The 12,046-nt window shown below is 43.8% G+C and overlaps 1 long non-coding RNA gene across 1 annotated transcript; it reads left to right on the forward strand.

Moving 5' to 3' along the window:
- The first annotated feature begins 1,628 nt into the window (after window positions 1-1,628).
- LOC120324454 lies at window positions 1,629-10,268 on the forward strand. Its single transcript, XR_005565779.1, has 2 exons — window positions 1,629-1,730; window positions 9,203-10,268. It is a non-coding gene; the product is annotated as an uncharacterized LOC120324454 (long non-coding RNA).
- The last annotated feature ends 1,778 nt before the right edge of the window (window positions 10,269-12,046 follow it).

Consider the following 12,046-nt stretch of genomic DNA (forward strand, 5'->3'; position numbering starts at 1 on the left):
GTACAAATATGTGTCACGGGGTGATTGAGTAGGTCTGTGAAGCAGCTGTGGTGTATTCCAAAAAAGAAGAAACCCAGTGAAAGAGGAGCTGTGAATGCAGGAGCCTCGTGCCACGGGAAGTGGCTGCGCTGTCTGTCTGTCCTCCCCCAGCCATGTCACTCCACCCCACCAGCCGTGGTCCAGCTCACAGACACTTGACCTTGCTTGGGGTTTGAACCTAAATGTGTGCTTTTTCACATGGAATTTTTCATCTTGCTGTTCTCCTGAGACAAGGAGCCTACATGTGTAAATACTGCACAGGAGCACCTGCTTCTGTGGTCTTTGATTACAGGAGGATGGTACCTGCCCTGCAGGTGAGCTGCTTCCTCCCCTCCCACCACACTCATCCTCACGTGCTCTGTGCTCTGCCTCTGGGCATGCGAAGTTTAACTGCTCTTCCCACGGCAATAAAAGCTGACCTGTCATGACACACTGCTGATGTATCCAAACGTTTTAGCAACGTCAGACTCACCATTCTTTCAGCTGAGGGGTCGTTAGCACACAGGATCTGTTGCCTCCCCAGGTGTAGGGTAATCTTCAGTCAAAACAAGTGAGTTATGGCAACCAGTAGATGCTTCAGTTCCTAGAAAGGCTTTCCAAGTCATTGGGTGCTTATGCTCCAAAGTGACTGAAAGGCTATTCTGAGTGAGGGATGTCATTTACAAAGAATTCAGTATAGGTGGTTCAGCAGGCCGAGTGCTTAGCTTGGAAAGTAAATAGGGTCATAAATATTAATAAGTATCCCAAGTCCTTACCCAACCACACTGTGCTAGGAGCTAATTTTCCAACTTCTCTGCTTGTTCTGGCGCCAGAGGCCTTTGGTGGAGGTGGTAAGTGAGGCAGGGCAGGCTCTGAGGGATAAAGGAACCCCTGTACAATGACACTGTGCTTGCGTGTCCTGGCAGCATTTCTGGCTTGATGGCTGGTTCTTTGGAACACATCTACACGTGCTCTCCATCAAGATGCAAATATCAGCTATGACATCTGCCCTCAGTATTCTGGGAGTACTTCAGAAAACCCCACAAAGGTCATTGTTCCCAACACAAACTGTCCTGGTTTTTGGATTACGTCTTTCATTATTACTGAAAAATAATAGAAATGTATTCATGGAAAATGATCTTTTTCTTTAATATTTCTTCTTAGAAAGGTCCCTTTCTTTCCATTCTTCACTCAGTAAGAATGATGAGATACTCTCTCTGTATCTTCACTCTCACAGCTCTACTCCTCTCTGGAGGATAGCAAAGCTGTTATTGAGCCACTGCAAAAGGAAGGAAGTGTGACAATGATTACAGTCTAACCTCCCATAGTGTCGACCGTCAGAAGTGAGGCTGGACTGATGCCTTTTTTGGTATTATTGTGGAAGAATTTTTCTCCTTGATTTCTTTCTAATGAGTTCTGCAATTTGTGCCTTGAATAGTGGCCATATTAAATAAATATTGGAGGGGTGGAATAATTTATTATTAAAAAATTCTCATTATATTAGTGTAGATAAGTTTGCTTTTTGTATTTCCTGCGTTCACTTATCACCTGAAATAGCAAATGACTCGTCTCTGGTTTTAATTATTCAGGCTGGTTGGTGATCTGGACTGCCAACAGAAAATCGCTCTGGCTTGGTTACCTGAAGCCACTAGATGGTGCAAGTAGACCTCGTTCCTTCGGGAGGCCCAGTACCACCAGATGGCACGGCTGAGGTGGAGACAAACCTTCCCGTTTGTTCCATACTGTTCATCTGCTCTGCTAACCAGAGAATTGCTTAGAAAATCCTATGCAACGTTAGGAACAAGCTTCTTTGCACAGGAATAATGGGATTTGTTAGTTGGGCATTTGAAAAGGAGAAGCATATGACTAAAGTTTAGGAAGGAAAGAATAATAAAATACTTAAACTTTACACAGAATAGTCCCTCTGTTATTAGTTTTAAAGCAAAAAAGGATCGTAAAGATCATTTGGTGTTATGCCCTACATTTATCCACAGAGAGAGAGCACAGACTTTAGGATGGTCCTCAATCAATTCTTATTTCGACCTTCCTTTTAGACCAAAAATATATAGAAATATTGAAAACTCTCAAATTTCTTAATTATGGCCATGTGACTGGGTAAACTGAGGCACAGAAGTCCTAAAGCCATAGAGCAGCTCAGGGCCAGAGCCAGAACCAGCAGCTGGGTGTGCTGGCTCGGCAGTGGTGCTGTCCTCCTGTCCCTCTCCTGTCCTCCTGTCCCTCTCCAGCTCCTCTTCTGTTCCTCAGCAGGTGACAGAGTTTCCTGCAGTGGAACCTGGAGATTCCTGCCCAAAGCAGGGACAGAGGAGGTGACAACGGGTCACTTACTGAGCCAGACCCAAACCCGTGTGGGAGGCAGCCAGTGAGAACTGAGCTCTTTGCAACTCTTGTTCATGTGCGGGGAAGGCCAAGAAGGGAGAACCACTTCCCTCCTGGTGTGTGTGCCAGCAGGGGAGGCACTGCCTGATGGCAAGAGAGTATGAGCTAGAACTGGACATTTTATGTTCTGATTTTTATTTTGCATCATTTTGGCTAAATCACCTAAAGCAAATAACAGCCTTCCTTGGCTTTGTTTGCCCTCATCCATTGAAGTGTGGTAATAATACCTTTGAGGACTGTGGCAAAGCCTAATATGCTGTTTGTTCAGCATAGGATAAAAGATTTAATTAATACTGGAGGAGGGGCTAGATTCCAGTTCTTTGTTCTCAAAATTGATCTCTACAGGCCTTTCTAGCATTAGAAAATGAGTGTCTCAGACAGAAAGACTTATTTTGAAGTTTTTCTATCTTAAAGTGGCAAAAAATCACTGTGGAAAAAGAAAATAATATAAAAAAGGCAAACTAAACCATTGTCCACAACACTATAAATAAAATAATGGTCAAAACAAACCTTAACAGAATCAGAACAATGTTGATTTCAGACTGTGCTGGCAGACAGGGGAGGTCTTGTAAGTCATGTCAGCAAGCACACCCTGTGTACAACTGGTGTTGTAAGGTGGGTAATCACTTTGTGAATTCAATGGGAAGGTGTTTGTTACCATTTCAGGATTAGAAACAGAGAAAGAAAAAACAAATAAATGCTTCAGTACTATATTTTCTTTTAGCAACATCTTTCTTATAGAAGAAAGGCTTTAGAAAAGAGCTCACCCTTTCTGCTTTCTGGAAACAGCTGAAGAACAGGGGTAATATGGAGTAGATAAGAATACAGCTACTACAGGGTTTTTCTTTGGGCCAGATGGGCATTTGGAAGTGAATCTCTTCCTTGTCCCCACTTGCTGCACTTGGATTTGCCCCCCAGAGTGGGCACACAGGAGCATACCTGAAGACCTTCCACAGCTGATGGCTGCTGAGTGGACAGGCCAAGGTACAACCCCTGAAACACGGACAGTGTGGGCAGGAGGGGACAGGGCACTGCCAGCTGTGCCACTCTGCAGGTCTGCTCCTACTGCTTGCTAAGGGAGGATCTGATGCTGAATCCTGCTGGAGGCAAAGTTTGGGAAACTATCCCCTGCAGGTCATTACAAATGGTGATATTCATCCCACCTACCTGCAGTGACTGGGGACAGACAGAGTCAGGCAAGGTGAGTTGTGTCAAGATCTCTCTGAGGTCAGAGGAGGGAAACTGTAATTTCCAACCCATCTCTCAGCACTGATGAGGGAGGGAGCCCAGACCTCTTAATTCTTAGTGGCTGAAACCACTTGAGGCATTTCTGTGCACACATTCTAGAAAACAGCTGTGCCAAGACCATGGTTGATGCTGTGAAGAGGTGAGCATTGGTACTATGGCACCTACAGTCTTGGCCTTGCTTTCCTTGCCTTTTCCTCCTTTTCCCTTCTGTCCCATGACCCTTCCAGCCCATCTGTGCCCTGTGCTACCCCACACAACTCATAACAGCACTCCTGCTTCTGTGGCTGAGCTGGGAGCTGGATTAGGGAACAGACCCGGTTGAAGGGCATCCTGTATGCACAGCTTTCCTTTTCAGGCAGATCAGTTCCCCATCCATTTCTCACCATGCCCATGGAAACAGCTGAGGGCGAGGATGTTCTCACAATCCCTCTTTAAAGCCGGTGTCACCACTATGCAGGGCCAGGAGTTGGACTCAGTGATCACTGTGGGTCCCTTCCAATTCAGGATATTCTATTCTGTACATACTAAATGTATATAATAGCAGCCTGGACGTGAAACCTCTGTCTCCACTGAGATTTCACACTGAGGAAGCATCCCTGGGGTAGCCCCCTCAGTGCACACAGCACTTTTTTTCCGCTTTGGAGCCCTGGCCTTTGTTGGAAGCCTCCAAACACCATTTTTGCTTCCTGGGTTATCTGTGAAGAAAACTCCACCATTTTCATCCAACTGCAAGAATGATTTTTTCCTGTTCTGTAGCTGGTCAATATTTGAATTGGCAGGAAGGTGGGTGTTTCAAAGGACAGATAATCTTTTATTTGTTCTCTTCGATTCTTGCTCATACCCAGCCCAGACTTCTGCTTAAATGTCGCCAGTTTCTCTTATTACTGCTATTTTTAGTGGAATTTAAGTTACAATGGTAGAGGCCATGGGACTTGAATCATTCCAGTTTACAGTCTTGGTATCATGGCTGATTATAATTCCATGAGGCAGATTTGATGTAAATACACAAAATGTCAGCTCCAGCCCCATCCTGGAATAACAACGACCTTACCACCCCTCTGAATGCTGCTCCAGCTCCTGAACTTTCCTTGCCCTGAGTGCAGGAGGAAATATAGTGCACAGGGAAATAGAATGGCTGCCAGCAACGGCAGTCAGTACGTTGTGGGGCATTCTGTTGGAATTAGGAAGGAAAAGGAGATGTTAACCAGTGGTGAATTCTCCTGAGTGTCATTCCTGGGCCACGGAGCAGAGCGTGAGACCTTGGGGTGCCTTTCTGTGAGGAGGGGGGAGAACAGGTGCAGGTTCTTGCTGCTGGCCTCATGCTGCCCCTTTCCCTGTCCCCACAGTCCCACAGCACTGCCCCTTGGAGGGGTTTCTCTGTGTTTGCTTTGGGAGCAGGAGGCAAGGCAGGGGCTGAGCGTGCAGGGCAAACACAGCAGCCACTGTGCCCTTCCCCTGCACCCACCCTCCCTGTTTGCCCTCTTCCCTCCCCCCTGCCTCCTCCAGGGCAATTCTGCCATCAGTTCAGGCAGAAATCTGGGCAGAAATTAATGTTGAATAGAGCAGCATGGAATTGTCACTGAAGGCTTCCAGGGGGGAAGGAGAGGGGCAGGCACCAGGGCAGCACGTGTCCCTTGGGCTGCTCTGCAGATCCAGGGCTGCACAGAGGGGTGAAAACTGACCCAAATTCAGCCTCCCAACACAGATTTATTACTCTGGCCTTCGTCAGTGCCTCGTTCACATTTGCACAAGCTGTGTCTGTGGCTCCCTGACTTGGAGCTGCAACAGCCCATATTTCCAGGCAATGGTTCCTGTCAGACAAGAGTAAGACAAACCAGAAGTGCCATTCATGCATACAGGGAGATGGTGGCTGTACAGGTACAGAAAATAAGTCCAAGTGTTAACTGTGCTATCTGCCCAGTGAATGCTGCTTCTCCTATCAGAAAGGAATGACTGGAAAGCACTAACAAAATGCTCGAGTTATACAAGAGCAAGCAAATTAGCTTGGTAACATTTGTCATTTAATCTGTTTGGGACAAACAAATTTTAAAAAGAGCAATATCTACTTCCTAAAGGTACAATTTGAACACCTATCAGAAAAGCACTGTGCTTTAAACAGGATCATATACCCAGAGGCAACCCTTGGCAAGGCTTATGGGACCCAGAAGGAAAATGATAACATTTAAAAGATGTCTTTGTTGTTATTTATTGATCTCCTCTATACATTTCTGTGTTCTCTTTCAGATTCTACAAGTTGCCTATATAGAACTGACAAATAGAAACAGAAGCACCTGTGTAATCAGATAGAACTAAATCACAAAGAGTTTCTTTTACACTGAATGGCTTATAGTCTCATGAAGAAATTTAACTGAATTATTTGATATATTGATAAATCCCAAGGTGTTCTCTGCTTGTGCAATATCCACAAGGAGAAGTTCCAGGATATTACTTCTGCTTTTGTAAGCATTTTAAATACAACAGTGCTGAATGCTTGACAGAAGTGCTGTTTGGACTCATTCCTGCTCAGCCTGCAGTGGAACACACTGCTCAGCTCAGTGCTGTCAGACAGAGGGGTGCTGCAAACATCACATCCTCAGGTATTAGTTCCTGCAGGGAGGTAGCTTGCAGTCCCAGCCCAGCACTAGAACTCCTTTATGCCATGCACTGCATAACTAAAAACCACAAACATAATGTCTGCCCTGAGTAACATAAATCCACTTCAAACAGAAGAGAAGCAGAGAGAGCTGCATAAGGAGCATGAGGAGGAAGTGGCATTATCCAGTGATAGAGCAGGCAGCAATTCCTATGTGCCACCTGTGCCAAGAGTTTTGTACTCATCATGGGCTGAAAGAGGACAACAGAATTTCTTTAGTTCTTCTTTGGTGAAAGCTTTTGGTGTCAAGAATAACGGAAGAGAAAGGACAATGTATTTCTCAAAAAACCCAGCAGAGCCTGAGCATCATCAGCAGAGTGGAAGTCTCCTGGTGGCACAGAAGTGCCCCAGGGCACACCCTCAGCCAGGCCTGTGTGGTTTGTGGTTACGTGGTTACTCTGGTATTCATGGGCACAGGCACTGCACTTTCCAGCAGGTGCAGTAAATGCAATTAGTTGCTATGGATATTGATCCTGCCTTTAGAGCCTAACTTTGAAGATGGTTTGGGTCATCCGAAAAACAAAGATGTAGCATGATGCCTTGCCTTAACTAGGATTGCAAATTATTTCTTTTATCCTTGATTTTTCCCTTGATTACCTTGCTTTCCCTCTTTTATTTATTCTTGTGAAGAGAGGGTCTATGCAAATATTGTGATTTGAAAAGAGAGGCGATGGAGGTGGCCTGTTGAGAGCTCCTTTCATGTAGATGCAGGGTCTAGCAGAGCTACATCAGAGGTAAACTTTGCAAAAGAGTGGAAGTTGGAGTACCTGATTATTTTTGACAAAGAGAAAGCACATGGAAAGCAAAACATATGGTCTTGAACTACAGATGAAATTTGAGAGATGGTTAAAATACATTCAGATTCATACTGAGAATGAGAACAGTCCAGAATTCAGTCTAGCTCATAAAAAACCCAAGAGCTATTTAGAAATATCTAGATGTGAATTTTGAATTTCCAAAAGTCCTGAAGTTTACAGGAACTTGATTCCCAGATCCTTGGCTTGGGTTGCCTGTCTCTCAAAGTACATGGGATCTGCTACAATATACTTACATGGCAATCTTAGAAGAAACAGAGGAAAAAAAGATTTTATATTTTATAAATCAATATTTAATTTAGGAAATCAGGAATATTTATTTACAGATATACAATGTTGAACAACTGTGTCCTGTTAATATTTCAGTGCTTCATATTTCTTATCAGAAGCTTTTTCTTATGGTGATTGTTCACAATGCACTATTTCAAACATCCTTCATCTCCCCAAAATAGGATTTTTAATGAGACTACCAGGAAAAGTTATTGGAAACACATCATTACACAGAAGCCAATTAGCACTTTCTCACTTCTTCACCTTCTTTACTGTAGGCAATCTACATAGTTAATTATAATTATAAATGGAGTTACAGATACGATTTGCAGCTTTCAGTGGGTGTATCTAACCTGGACTCCTCATGAAAAAAGCACAGAAAGAGAAGGAAAAAATGAATGAAGATATACACTCCTGTTAAAATCCAGAACCTTTTTTCCCACAATTGAGACTTAAATAATAAACAAAACCAGAGTGGCAGAGAAGATATTCATCTTCAGTACAAGTCAGTGTGCTGCTCAGTCCAGTTCCATTTAAATCCAGAGTATGTGCTCAAAATGGGTTCTGTGCTTTAAATCAGAGTATAATTCTTGTGTGGATCACTTGTAGTGCCTGGATTTCTTCCCACTAACTGTAGTCATTTCTGAAATTGCAAAGCCCAATTTCATAATGTAACAATTTCCTTTAATAAAATACAAAAAATGTAGCCTGTAAACATGGAAGGGTTTATTATTCATAAAGCTGCTTTTGTCCAAAACTTCTCACATATGATGGGACACCCTAGAAGCTAAAAATCAAGAAACTGTGTGCAAATATTTGCCAGCATAGAGCCATAAAACTCAGAAGGAACCTGGAAGTTGAAGGGAAGAAGTTGTGAAAATGGCTCTCCCTTAATTTAACTGAATGAAGTAAACAAATCCTTGGAAAATGAAAATGAAGAAATCAGATAATGAATAACTATAAAGGCTCATTAGAACTTAGACGTGCTCCCCTCAAATATAATTGCACTTAATATGATTTCATCAAATGTCACTGGAGAGCTGGAAGCTCATAATGATGAAACACTTTCTGCTCCTTCTGCCTGACAGTGAGGTCTCATCAGGCTTTATAAATATTGACAGTGACTGACTCTTCCTGCAGGGACAATCTGGCGATGGAAAATGCGGGTGGTTAATCCAATCCCCAGCCCAGGCCGGGGGTGAGATGGAGCCTCCTGCCCCACATCCCACACCTGCACAGGCTGCTGCTGCCTGGCTCCTGCTCCAGCCCCTGGGGCAGCCACAGACGGTTTGCAGGCTGACCTGCCCTGCCTGGGCTGGGCCATCCTGCAGAAGAAGAGGGACAGTGGTGCCCCCCACGCCTCTGGAAACGTGCTGCTGGCAGGCACACGCACAGGAGGGCCCCCCGACGATGCTCAGGGGTGGGAAGAGTGGTCATCTCCACTCACATCTTGTGTCTCAGGCTGCCAAACACTTGTCAGACCTGAATATCCAACTGTGGAACTTCTCTCCCCTTATATATTTAAAATTTACAGTGATTAACTAACCTGCCTTGGATTAAAACATCAATCATGGCAAGCTGCCATGGAAAGCAGAGGAACTAGAAGGATTTATGACCATGGAAAAGCTGGACCCAAATGTTTCATGTGTGATTGGCTTTGTTCACACAGAAATACTGAAGGGGAAATTGTATAAAACTATATAGGTTAGATAAAGTTATATAAAGCCAGGATTGTATGACAAAGAAGATATTCCATGTCACAGAATCCTGATTTTACATAAGTTCTCTCTTTCCTTTTCAGAAAGGCAAAAATGTTATATGGAGAAAGTTTAATACCCTCGATGTCATGCACAGAGGAATCCCTTCACTCCCTTTGGAGAAATACTCTTCTGCTCACAGGCTGGTCCCTGGATAAAGATGGATGGACTGAAGGTTTTTAAAAGCAGCATTCAGCAAATCACGTTTTCACATTTCATGGCTTCTGTGGTCTTATCCATTATGTTGCATCTTTCTATATTAAAGAAAAAAAAATCTCCAGTTGCCAAACTAAGCCTTTTTAATGCTTCCAGGGAAAGCTCTGATTTCAACTTAGTTTTTACAGTTCTTGGCTTCTCAGTTTGAACAAATGCATCGTTTGACTCTGCACAAGCTCCATTATTTGCAGATAACTTTTCAACACCAAAGGCCTGAATCACTTCATCCTCTGACTCTGTGAAGAAGATTGGTGCTGACCAGGGGCTCTGTGACTGAATGGAGTCTCATCTGAGAGGTGCTGCCAACTTTCATCTCCACGCTGAGCTCCTGCCCCCCCTGTGTTAGTGCTGATGGCATCTTGCTCTCTGACACCATCAGCACCCCCCTTTCTACATGCCAGACACAACCAGTCAGGATTTCTTACCATTATATCCATTAATTCCTGGTTTGTTAACCGTCTGACACCAGGCCAACTTCACCCCTCTGTTGAATTAGTACCAATATTTGGATACAGCAGCAGAAAAGAGAGGCACGCAAGGAAGTACAAGTGTAAAGAAGCACTTTAGTGAACTGCTTTCCCCTGGAAGATCCATGGAAACCCTCCAGCCCCTGTACCATTGGGAGATCATCTTAGGACTCCTGAGAAGCTGTCACTGTCAGCAGACCTAAGACACGGGGCAAGTTTTGGTCCTTGGAGGAGCAATCTCACATGAAAATGTGCAGCAAGGTCACCAATGGCCAGGAGTGTCTGCACTGCTTGGAGCCCTCTGGCTCACATTTGCTTCCTGCCTTACTGAATGCATTTAACACAGCTTCCAGAATCAGAGTTTATTAATACCTTTACTCTCTGTGTTACCATGGAAAATATCAATAAATACATCAGCAGAAGCTCAGTCAGATGTGATGCAGTATAAATGTGCACGTGCAATGCATACATTATACATGGTTTTTTTAAGTAGGGCTGAAAAAAACCCTACAGAGTGCACTTTATATGTCTATATATAATATATCCGTATGTACATATATATGTGTTTAGATATTAATGTGACATTACATGGACGTTGCAATGCTCATGGACCCCTGCACACACTACGCAAAATTATCTACCGCATTAGGACTGCACAAGACTTACAAAAGCTTGAAACACTGATAGAAAACAGGAGGTAACACAGCCAGCTTTGATGGCTTCTGACAAAAAAATGGGAACCTTTGTTTTTCGGTTATGTCAGCACAGGCCAAACATCACATGTGTGGGCAAACCCTGCCATAGCTAATGGAAATATATCCCTCAGCAGCACCAATTTATTCTCCTTTCATTTCTGGCTTCTACAAAGCAAAATAAAATAGGAAACAAAGCTGGTTTATGCTAAGGGAAATGTAATTTTGAGTTTGAGTGCATGGGATTGGTTTTGAGCACTGATCAGGAAAGAATAATTTGCTCTGTATTTTGGGGCCATTAGTCTGTAAGACAGTGCAGTGCAATCCAGCACAGTCTAAATTTGCCAGTGATATTTTTCATAGAACATGAGCTAATTAGCCCCTCTGAAATTCCTTCTTGATCCCTTGTGGATTTCCTTCTGAAAAACCTCAGAAAGTCAGTACAAATGTTCCTCTTCATGTTTTGCATCTCTAGTTAACTCTTTATTTTTCCATGCAGGACCAGGAAGAGTACGGCAATCCTGAAGATTATTCACAATTTGTTACACTTGTAAACGTTCACACCATTCTGGTCTTTAGTATTGCAGCCATAAATAAGAAAAAAAAAATAAAAGGGTTTGTCTTGCTGTGATTTTCTCTTGATAAAGCCAACGCTGAAGAAAATAGGGTGTGTAAGAACGCCAGTATTTGTACCTTCAGGCCCAGACTTGTAGGTACCACAAGCACGTAGAGACTGCTAATAAATACTCCCTGGGTTTCAGTGGATCTCTGGGGAGACCAACAGCCCTACTCACCAAAGGGTGAACAGTTGTACACCAGAGGCCTGTGTTCAGCCGTGTCCTTCACTCCCTGCTTTCCCCCTGTTCACCTTTCCATCCTGCCCTGCCTGCCAGACCCAGCGTTCACCTCTGCCCCCTCCCAGGCTGGGGGGAACAGCCCCTGTGCACATCCCCCAGCCAAGGGCAGCCCAGGACAGGCCTGGCACGTGTCACACACTCAGTCCCTCTCCAGGATTTTCTCAGCAGACTGACACATGTTTTGGGCCGAGCAGAACCACCAAGGGCTGCAAAAAATCACAGGCTGTGAAATCTCTCTGTATTGTTCCCTCTGCTCATGGTGAGGATCTCCTGGAGCCAAGTTCCCTTCTATATGTATAAACTGCTCTCCCTGGGAATGCTTCAGCTAACCCTGCTCTAACCAGCCACTGTTGGATTATTTCTGGGCATTAAAAAATTTTTCTTCAACCAAACACATTTAGGATTTTCTAATAGCAATTTAAACCTAATCTGAGAATGTCTGGAAGTGGAAAATGACTTCTACATGCTGAGGATAGTGTTCCATTACAGTAATTTATTGTCTTTAAGAGCATCACTGGAACATTTATTGACACAACAAAACACAGACATTTCTGGTTTATTGTAAAATCACATTGTGCTCAGCCATTTGTGACTAAGCACAGCAGTGTAATTTATATTCCCAGGCAGGGCTTCCTATTTTTCCAAGTGTGTTTAGA

The sequence above is a fragment of the Pipra filicauda genome, unplaced genomic scaffold (genome assembly GCF_003945595.2).
Source record: "Pipra filicauda isolate LSUMZ 115617 unplaced genomic scaffold, ASM394559v2 scaffold53_size3534045_pilon, whole genome shotgun sequence".
NCBI lineage: Eukaryota > Metazoa > Chordata > Aves > Passeriformes > Pipridae > Pipra > Pipra filicauda.